The sequence below is a fragment of the Loxodonta africana genome, chromosome 5 (genome assembly GCF_030014295.1).
Source record: "Loxodonta africana isolate mLoxAfr1 chromosome 5, mLoxAfr1.hap2, whole genome shotgun sequence".
Lineage (NCBI taxonomy): Eukaryota > Metazoa > Chordata > Mammalia > Proboscidea > Elephantidae > Loxodonta > Loxodonta africana.
Window position 1 is genome coordinate 147,321,742 of NC_087346.1, and position 10,759 is coordinate 147,332,500.

Here is a 10,759-nt window from a genome sequence, read left to right on the forward strand (position 1 = left end):
TGCTTCTGGAGAGCTGAAGCCCAGGGTCAGAACCTGTTTTGGGTTTCATCATCTCTGCTCATATTACCACATATTTTTGGAGAATACAAACTACCTGCCTCCCCATCCTCTGCATGTACACACTGCAGCTCTATTGTGAAACTTTTATTCTTCTCCGATTGCATAGTGGAGCTTCCTATTGGTTGAGGGTACCTGTCTGTTAATGGTGCCCAAGTCTGGAAAAACATTCCTTCTAAAAAACTTGTCTGCTTCCCAAAAATCACTGCTTACCTTACCCCATGGAAGAAGGGGATTTCATTTTATTAGGAGATGCTTATGCTCTAATCAGTAGACTAGAGTCCCTGGGTCATGCAAACAATTAACAAATTTGCTTGCTAACTGAAAGGTTGAAGGTTTCAGTCCACCCAGAGACATCTAGGAAGAAAGGCATGGCCATCTACTTCCAAAAAATTAGCCACTGAAAACCCTATGGAGCACAGTTGTACACTGACACATATGGGGTCACCATGAGTTATAGTTGACTCAATGGCAACTGGTTTGGTTTTTTGGTATGCTTTTACTTAGAATTGGAAAGGTCATTAGAGGCCATCTTATGAACCTACTTTCTGATGCTTGGGAGCACTTGGCGATATTCAGGGAACCAAAACAGTACAGGTGGAAGCAGGGCTCTGAACCAGGTGGGCCCAGGAAGAGGGCCAGCCTGTCACAAGCTACGAGTCAATAGCCATGAAAGGAACTAGGGTATTAATGCTTATTTTTAATAGCCTTACAACATCTGACAGACTTTCTGTTAGCCCAAGACTGGAGCCATTCCCAAAACCAACTCTTCAGACAGAGATTGGACTGGACTATAAGGCATTAAATGATACTGGCGAAGAGTTAGCCTTTTGGCTCAAGTAGACACATGAGACTACGTGGGCAGCTCCTGTCTGGAGGGGAGACGAGAAGACAGAGGAAGAGAGGAGCTGGCTGAATGGATGTGGGAATACAGGGTGGAGAGGAGGAGTGTGCTGTCTCATTAGGGGGAGAGCAACTAGGACTACATAGCAAGGTATATACAAATTTTTGTATGAGAGACTGACTTGATTTGTAAACTTTCACTTAAAGCACACACACACACACACAAAAAAAAAAGAATCTGACAAGTGCTGATGGAACATATACCAAGATAGACCACATATGGGTTATGAGGTACAGAAAGAAATTTGGCCCTTTGTTCTGGGTTCCTGAGAGCTGAACCACCTGAGGACCAGATATTGATTAAACCTCATGAGCATGATGTAATTGATCATGGCCACATAGTGAGACCCAGAAAGAATTTGGAAAATGGAAGATCTGCCCTAATACTTCTCCCAGATCTTGCCCTATGTGTTCTCATCCTTCTTTTTTTTCTTTCTTCTAGATCAAAAATAGCACTTTCTTTGGAGTTTAAGGGCCCTTGCAACCAATTATGGAACCCACAGGGGTAGTGAGAGCAGGCAGGGGCTGGCATCTGTGTATTTGGCAGTGTAGAGGATGGTGCCTTTTTAACTTGTGTGCCCTAACCCAGCCCTGGGTGAATGGGAATGAGAGAAAGAGCTGCATGGAGCAGCTGGGTCTGAACTGACCAGAGAAGGGAAGCTGACATTTTCCCAAACTGGTTTGATACCACAAATTGGTGTCAATAGAAGGTAGGATTTGCTAGAGAGAGTGACCCCTGACTTTGCAGGACCATACAACAAACCTCAACCAATTGAAAAGAACTAAAACCATACAGGCTGTATTTGCCAACCACCATGGACTTAAACTACAAATCAATAGAAAGATAATAGGAAAACTGCCAAATGCTTGGAAACTAAACAATGCACTTCTAAATAATTCATGGAAAAAAGAGGAAGTCTCAAGGGGAATAAAAAATTCATTAAATTGAATTAAAATAGAAATACAACAAATCAACCTTGTGGGGCACAGCTAAAGCAGTGCTGAGAGGGTAATTCATAGTACTTAATGTACACATTAGAAAAGAGGATCAGTCTAAAATCAATCATCTAAGTTCTCACCTCATGAACAGAGAAAAAAAAAGAAAAAGAGCAAAATAAACCCAAGGCAAGCAGAAGGAAGGAAATAATAAAGATTAGAGCAGAAATAGATTAAATTGAAAACACAACACAACAAGGAAAATGAATGTTAACAGCTAATTCTTTGAAAAGAACAACAAAAAATGATAAATTTTCATCAAGGCTGACAAAGAAAAAAAGAGAGAAGACACAAATTACCAGTATCAGGAATGAAACAGCATGTCATGGATTGAATTGTGTCCCCCATAAATATCTGTCAATTTGGCTAGGTCATGATTCTCAGTATTATATGATTGTCCACCATTTTGTCATCTGATGTGATTTTCCTGTGTGTTGTAAAACCTATCACTATGGTGTAATGAAATGGATTAACAGCAGTTATATTGATGAGGTCTATAAGATTTTTTTTTTTTTTTATAAGATTAGATAGTGTCTTAAGTCAATCTCTTTTGAGATATAAAAGAGAGAAGCAAGCAGAGAGACATGGGAACCTCATACCACCAAGAAAGCAGCACTGGGAGCAAAGCACGTCCTTTGGACCTGAGGTTCCTGCACTGAGATGCTCCCAGGCTGAGGGAAGACCGATGACAAAGAACTTCCTCCAGAGTCAACAGACCGAGAAAGCCTTCGCCTAGAGCTGATTCCCTGAATTTGGACTTTTAGTCTACTAGACTGTGAGAGAATAAATTTCTCTTTGTTAAAGCCATCCACTTGTCCTATTTCTGTTATAGCAGTACCAGATGACCAAGATACCGGGTATATCACTATGCACCCTTCGGGCACCAAAAAAGTAATCAGGCAATACTACAAATAACTCTATGCACATAAATTTGACAGCTTAAATGACTCGATGGCACTGGGTTTTGGGGTTAAATGAAATGGAACATTTCCTCAAAAAACAGAGTACCACAACTCACCCAACATGAAATAAGTAATTTGAGTATCCCTATAATTAATTATTAAAGTAATTGAATTTATAATATAAAAGCTGCCAAGAAAGAGTTTCCAGGCTCAGACAGTTTTGCTGGAGAATTCTACCGAATGTTTAAAAAAGAACTGACACCAATTCGACACAATTTATTGTGAAGAAAGATTGGGAAGGAAAGAAAGGGACATTTTTCAGTTTATTTCTTGAAGCTACTATTACTCTGATATCAAAACCAGACAAAGAGAGTATATAAAAAAAAAGTACTGACCAGTATCTCTCATGAGTATAGAGACAAAAATCCTTAACAAAATATTAGCAAATAGAATTCAACAATATACAAAAGGAATTATACACCATGACAAGTGGGGTTCAGCAAAACATGCAGCTACCTTATGACCCACCAATTGTACCCCTGGGCATTCATACCAGAGAAAAGAAGACTTACATTCACAGAAACCTGTATACAAATGTTTATAGCAACTTCATGTGTAATATGCAAAAAGTGGAAACAACCAGATGTACCTTCCAATGGGTGAATAAACTTGGTATACCGATACCATAGAATACTACTCAGCAGTAAAAAAGCAACACGCGACTGATACGTACAACCTGTACGCATCTTTGGGGAATCATGCTGAATGAAAACAAGACACCCCAGAAGTTTATATTAGGTAAGATTCTATTTATATGACATTCTTAAAATAGCAACAAACTTCAAAAAATGTATGCAACACTGGAAGCGCTCATTTGTCTATGCCGAGAAATTTCGAAGACAGATACCTGGCTAACCGACTAGAAGAGATCCAAATTGGTGCCCAGTCCAAAGAAAGGTGATCCAAAAGAAGGCAGAAATTATTGAACAATATCATTGATATCACACGCAAGTAAAATTTTGCTAAAGATAACTTAAAAAAAAAACAGTTGCACCAGCACATTGACAGAGATCTATTAGAAATTCAAACTGGATTCAGAAGAGGATGTGGAATCAGGGGTATTGCTCATGTCAGATGGGTCCTGGCTGAAAGCAGAGAATACCAGAAAGATGTTTTACCTGTGCTATATTGACTATGCAAAGGCATTCAACTGTGTGGATCATAACAAATTATGGATAACATTGCAAAGAATGGGAAATCCAGAACACTTAATTGTGCTCATGAGGGACCTATACATTGATCAAGAGGCAGTTGTTGGAACAGAACAAGACGGTACCGTATGGCTTAAAATCAAGAAAGGTGTGCATTAGGATTGTATCTTTTCACCATACTTATTCAATTTGTATGCTGAGCAAATAATCCGAAAAGCTGTACTATCTGAAGAAGAACGTGACATTAGGATTGGAGGAAGACTCATTAACAACTTGTGATATGCAGATAACACACCCTTGCTTGCTGAAAGGGGACTTGAAGCACTTAACTGATGAAGATAAAAAAGTACAGCCTTCTGTATGGATTCACCTCGACATAAAGAAAACAACTCACAAATGGAACAATAAAACAACATCATAATAAATGGAGAAAAGATTGAAGTTGTCAAGGATTTCATTTTATTTGGATACATAATGAATACCCATGGAAGCTGTGGTCAAGAAATTAAACGATGTATTGCATTGGGAAAATCTGCTCCAAGTATCTCTTTAAAGTGTTAAAAAGCAAAGATATCACTTTAAGGACTAAGGTGTGCCTGACCCAAGCCCTGGTATTTTCAATTGCCTCATAGCATGTAAAAACTGAACAATGAATAAGGAAGACTGAAGAAGAACTGATGTGTTTGAATTGGCTGTTGGCGAAGAATACCGAATGTATCATGGATTGCCAGAAGAATGAACAATCTCTCTTGGAAGAAGTACAGCCAGGATGCTCCTTAGAAGCAAGGATGCAACAGTACGTCTCACTTGCTTTGGAAATTTTATCAGGAGAGGCCAATCCCTGGAGAAGGACATTATGCTTGGTAGAGTAGAAGGTCACTGATAAAGAGGAAGACCCTCAACGAGATGGCTGCAAGAATGGCACAGGACTGGGCAAAGATTCATTCTGTTATACGCGGGTTGCTATGAATTGGAACCGACTCAAGAGCAGCTAACAAAAACAAAATGAGAACATAACAGAAACAGGGAACAGATTAGTGGTTTCCAGAGGTTGAGAAGAAGGTGGGAGCTGGAAGGAAGTGGTTTTGGCTATAAAAACGCACCATGATGGATCCTGGGGGTCATCGGACTTGTTCTGTATCTTGACAGTATCCACATCAACATCTTGGTTGTGACATTGTGCTCTAGCTCTGCAAGATGTTGCTATGGGTGGAAACTGGGTATAGGGTACATAGGAGCTCTCTGTACCATTTGTTACAACTGCATGTATATCTACAACTATCTGCAACTAAAACGTTTAACGAAAAGAATTACGTGAAAACAGCTGAAATGGTTTCTGTCTGTGCTACAGCCTAGCTAAAAGGTTTTCTGTTCCCACCGAAGAGTATAATTCTATTCCGGTTCCCTTATCTACGAGAAATTATATATAAACCAACACGAGTTCATGTTATACTGACATCATTTGCCCATTTACAATTGGGCAATTGCGTGTGAACAAACTGGTGTTTCTAACTCAAATGTGAGTATTCAGTTATAGAATGCACATGAAAGCACCAATCGGTGACTGGCACACAAAAGTGGTGCATGATCATTTTTTGAATTAATGTGTTAATGAAGGGTTGAATGAAGGTACAACCAGACATTAAGATTCTCTGGTGGATTCATTTATCATGTCAATTCCTTTGCAAAGTGAGCTCTATCATTTGCTAACTGTATGGTGTTGTGCCTTTTGTCTCCTCAACTATGAGATGGGGATATTTTTCATAATGAATATAAAGTGTTTAGCATAATACTTGTCATTTACTTGGCATTCAGTAAATGCTAACTATGAATTAACTGCTAACTTTTAATACACACTACTCTTGTTTGTTGTAGTGTGGTGATTTGTATGTTGCTTTTTTTTATGATGCTGGAAGCTCTGCAACAGGTATTTAAAACACCGGCAGGGTCACCCAAGGTGGACAGGTTTCAGTGGCGCTTCCAGACTAAGGTAGACTAGGAAGAAAGGACTGGCGATCTACTTCTGAAAATTAGCCAATGAAAACCCTATGGGCCACAACACAATATCGTCCGATATAATGCTGGATGTCATCAGAAAAGACCAACTGCTAGAAAAGGACATCATGTTTGGTAAAGTGCAGGGCCAGCGAAAATGGGAAGAACTCAAAATGAAATGGATTGACACAATAGCTGTGACAATGGACTCGAATGTATCAATGATCATGAATATAGTGCAGGACAGGGCAACGTTTTGTTCCATTGTACATGGGATCGCCACGAGTCGGAGCAATTTGACGGCAACTAACATCAACAATAACTATTATCATCATTGTCATGTTTACATGCAACCCCAGGAAGAACACATTTAGACAGGAAGGTGGAAGACAGCAGAAGTCTGGAGGCCACCATTGAGATGTGTGGCCTGAGAGCTTTGGAAACAATGAAGTTGGAGAGACAGCCATACCTGGAAGAACAGCACAGCACGAACTGGCGGAGGATGAAAAAGAGTCAAAAGAGACGATGACAAGGAATTTTATTGCCTTTGTACTTTTGCTCAGCATGAATTGGTTTTGTATTTTGAGTACAGGTACTAGATTGGCGTCATGGATTGAATTATGTCCCCCCAAAAATGTGTGTATCAATTTGGCTGGGCCGTGATTTCACTATCTGTTGTAAATCCTGCCTCTATGATGTTAATGAGGGAGGATGGGCAGGAGTTGTGTTAGTGAGGCAGGACTCCATCTACATGAGTGGATTGTGTCTTGAGGCAATCTCTTGGGATATGAAAAAGAGAATTGAGCAGAGCGACAGGGGGACCTCATACCATCAAGAAAGCAGTGCGGGAAGCAGAATGCATCCTTTGCACCCGGGGTTCCTGCGTGGAGAAGCTCCTAGTCTGGGGGAAGACTGATGAGAAGGCCGACAGAGAGAGAAAGGCTTCGCCTGGAGCTGACGCCCCGAATTTGGACTTTTGGCCTACTTTTTCTGTGAAGAAATAAATTTCTCTTTGTTAAAGCCATCCACATGTGGTATGTCTGTTACAGCAGCACTAGATGACTAAGACAACTGAAGTTTCCTTCTGCCTTGTAGTTGATTTGAAAAGAAAATCGCCTGTCTTGATGACATGCTTAATTCATTCACTAAACATTAAAGTGAGCACCTGCTATTTGACAGGTACTGTTATAGGTACCTGTCTCAGCATCATATCATTTGGAACTGCAAGGAATGTTGGAGGGATCCAGTACCATTTTTACCCTTGACGAACAGGACAGTTGAGGTCCAACATGAAGAAGTGGAGGCAGTATAAACATATGGATATATGCTTAAGACACCTAAACACAGCTTTTTCATCCATAAAGTGGATGAAAACATCACCTGTCCTGACAGGTTGATATGAGGGTTGTCTTAGCTTCGTAGCACTGCTATAACAGAAATACCACGAGTGGGTAGCTTTAAAGAACAGAAATTTATTTTCTCACTGTTTAGGAGGCTAGGAGTCCAAACTCTGGGTGCCAGCTCTAGGGAAAGTCTCTTTCCCTGTCCACTCTGGGGCATGGCAGCCCCGCCCCTTCCGTTTGCACAGTGAAAGCTGTGAGAACTGGAACTCTATGGGACTGCCTTGCTTTTCTGGGTCTGGCAAGTTTTCCACCTTTGACAGGGCACAGTCACCACTTTTCTATAGCTCTCCATTTAGTGGAAAATTCTTGAGTTTTCTGTGTCAGACAGGATTCTCACTTAAACATGTTTTTGCTTTTACAGGTTTTGCTATACGTTGGAAGCTCTTTCAGCTTCTCTTCCTTGGTTCTTTGGTGATCTCTACCTGGCATCTATGTTTCCCAGTTTGTACTTTCTTGCTTCTATGTCTAATTTGGCCCTTTTATAGCTCGAAAGTGATTGGCTTAAAACACATCCTACACAGGCATGACCTCGTTAACAACAGAATTTTCTACATCTTTAAGTTTTGGTTTCATTTTGCACAGTTCATTTTTGAGTCTATCTCTTTTCCTCTCCCATTTTGCTATAAGTAGCAAAGGGAAACTATGCTGCTCCTTTAAGATCTTGTTTAGAAATATCCTCTACCAAATATCTAAGTTCATCACTTGCAAGTTCTACCTTTCACCAAACATTCAAATATAATTCATACAAGTCCAGAAAGGATCACCCTTCCTCCCATGTCATCACATGTTCGTCATTTATTTTTAAAGCCTCACCAAAAATACATCTAACGTCCACATTTCTAGCAACATTCTAGAGGACAGAAGTTCTCATCATAGCTCTCAATTCTTTCTGAGCCCTTATCAAAATCACCTTTAATGTCCATAATTCTACTAACAGTCTCTTCAAGGTAAAATAGGGGCTTCTTATTATGAAGCAAATCACAATTCCTTCAGCCTCTACCTATTATTCAATTCCGAAACTACTTCCATAATTTAGGTATTTGTTACAGCAGCAACCCCAACTCTCAGTACTAAATTTTGTCTTAGTTTCTTAGTATAGCTGTAATAGAAATGACACAAGTAGGTGACTTTAAAGAACAGAAATTTATTTTCTCAGAGTTTGGGGGGCTAAAAGTCCAAATTGAGGCTGCATACTTTAGGGGAAGGCTCTCTTCTCTTCCTTGGTTCCTTGGTGATCTCCATGTAAGAATAATAATAGTACTTACCTCGCAGGGTTACTATGGGGATACATGAGCTATATAAAGCCTTTTGCATGTTACTGCTGTTGTTAGCTGCTGTTGAAATCAGCCCACGACTCATGGTGACCCCGTGCACAAAGGAACACAACTCTGCCCGGTCCTGCACCATCCCCATGATTGGTTGTGGGTCAGATGGTTGTAATCCATAGGGTTTTCACTGGCTGATTTTCAGAAGTAGATGGCCAGGCCTTTCTTCCTAGCCTATCTTAGTCTAGAAGCTCTGCTGAAACCTTTAAAGCATCATATCAACGTGCAAGTCTCTACTGACAGAAGGGCGGTGGCTGCACATGAGGTGCATTGTCCTGGATCTATAGAAGGCAAAAATTCTACTACTGAATGACCACTGCCCCCGTTGTGCTTAATAAGCACTCAATAATTCCCTTCCTCTTTCTTTGCCTTCTTTTCTCCTCCTTTTTCCTATATGTAAAATGCCTAATACAGTACCTGGCACTTAACTAAGAGCTGTTGTTGTTGGTTGCTGTTGATTTTGACTCATGGTGACCCAACGTGCGCAGAGTAGGGCTCCTCCATATGGTGTTCAAGGTTGTGGCCTTTCAGAAAGCAGATCACCAGGCCTGTCTTCTGAGTCATCTCTGGTTGGGTTCAAACAGCCAACCTTTCAAACTAGTAGTTGAACACTTAACTATTTGCACCACCCAGGGACTCCTCAACTATGGGCAGCTGTTATTATTATATTCCTTGTTTCCAGAAGCATGGATAGAAAAAAAAAAACTGTGAAATATTAAAGGTTTCACTTCTGCTGTATTTCCAGCTTAGAGGAAGTCTGCCTTCCCTTTTACACTCTGAAAATTTGAAGGAAAATGACTATGTGGTATTTATCTCAATGCCCCCAGAGCATTTAACATGGTGTCTGGGAAAACATGAAATGAGATTTATTGGACAAAGAGTGGAGGGAAAAACTGAAAAACAGAGAAGACCGCTCTAATGCCTTGAATCTCTCCAGCTATGCCATACTCGAATTAGAAAAAGGATTAATCTTGCTCAAAACATTTCCCTATAGGGCTCATTTACCTAGATAGCTCTTCCATGATATTTACAATATGATTCGAGTTAGAAAATATTGATATAGACACCACCTTCCATCAACAGAGCTCTAATGCAGAGAGGTTTGCTGAATTGTGGTGAGATGGCTCCTATCTAGCCAATGACGCTGCAAATTCACGAAACGGATCTTGAGACCAATTTGAAATGGTCACCATGAATCACAAGCACCCTGTCCCTATTTTTGGGAGACGGCTAAGATCCAGAGAACATTTTTATTTGTTACAGAAGAGAGGAGTGTCTCGAAAGCACTTCATTACATGTGCTGAAGTGAACACGCTGAAAGGACCTTATGTGGCTTACATTCTGTTCTGCAATAATGTGGTATTCTTAATGCATCTCACAACATCAAAAAGGGCATTATAAAAATAATCACTTCCATGGGGAGGGGAAATAAGTTCCTAAAGCATTTCAGACCTGTAATAACACAGTTTTCCCCCTCCCCCCGCCGTAGGAATTTTAATAATAAAATTATTTTTCTAGCTAAAAATATTTAGCTATAAAATCTAACATGACTGAACAAGCCTGGCGTTTGATTCCATCTAGCTGCTGCTCAAAAATAATCTCTATTCTTTTTCTATCACCACCAGCGATTGCTACACATCCTTATCACCTGTTTTTATTCATTTAGCAACTGTCTATCCAAACTTCCACGTGCCAGGCCCTGTTCTGGACACTGGGCTGTAATATTGAATAAGATGGCCAAGATTCCTGACTTCAAACATCTTTCATTCTAGTGGGACAGACAAGACACATAAACTTTCAATCTAAACAGTCATTAAAGAGCGTGATTCCTTATGATGAAACTAAATGAGGAGGTTAATAGGAGTGTCATGGATTGAATTGTGTCCCCAAAAAGTATGTGTCAACTTGGTTAGGTCAGGATTCCCAGTATTGCGTGGTTGTCCCCCATTTGTGATCGTAATTTTAAG

The 10,759-nt window shown here is 40.2% G+C and overlaps 1 protein-coding gene across 11 annotated transcripts in view; it reads right to left on the bottom strand.

Annotated features, from left to right (window-relative positions):
* Positions 1–7,749: 7,749 nt before the first annotated feature.
* The window catches only part of CPEB2 (cytoplasmic polyadenylation element binding protein 2), a 74,953-nt gene continuing 71,943 nt past the window's right edge, over positions 7,750–10,759 (bottom strand). For 5 of the 11 annotated variants that reach the window (XM_064286067.1, XM_064286065.1, XM_064286064.1 and 2 more), the window contains one exon: positions 7,750–10,759. This exon is cut by the window's right edge and continues 4,886 nt beyond it. The gene's annotated coding sequence lies outside the window, so the exon portion shown is untranslated. The other 6 variants (XM_064286073.1, XM_064286072.1, XM_064286074.1 and 3 more) reach the window with 3 other exon arrangements.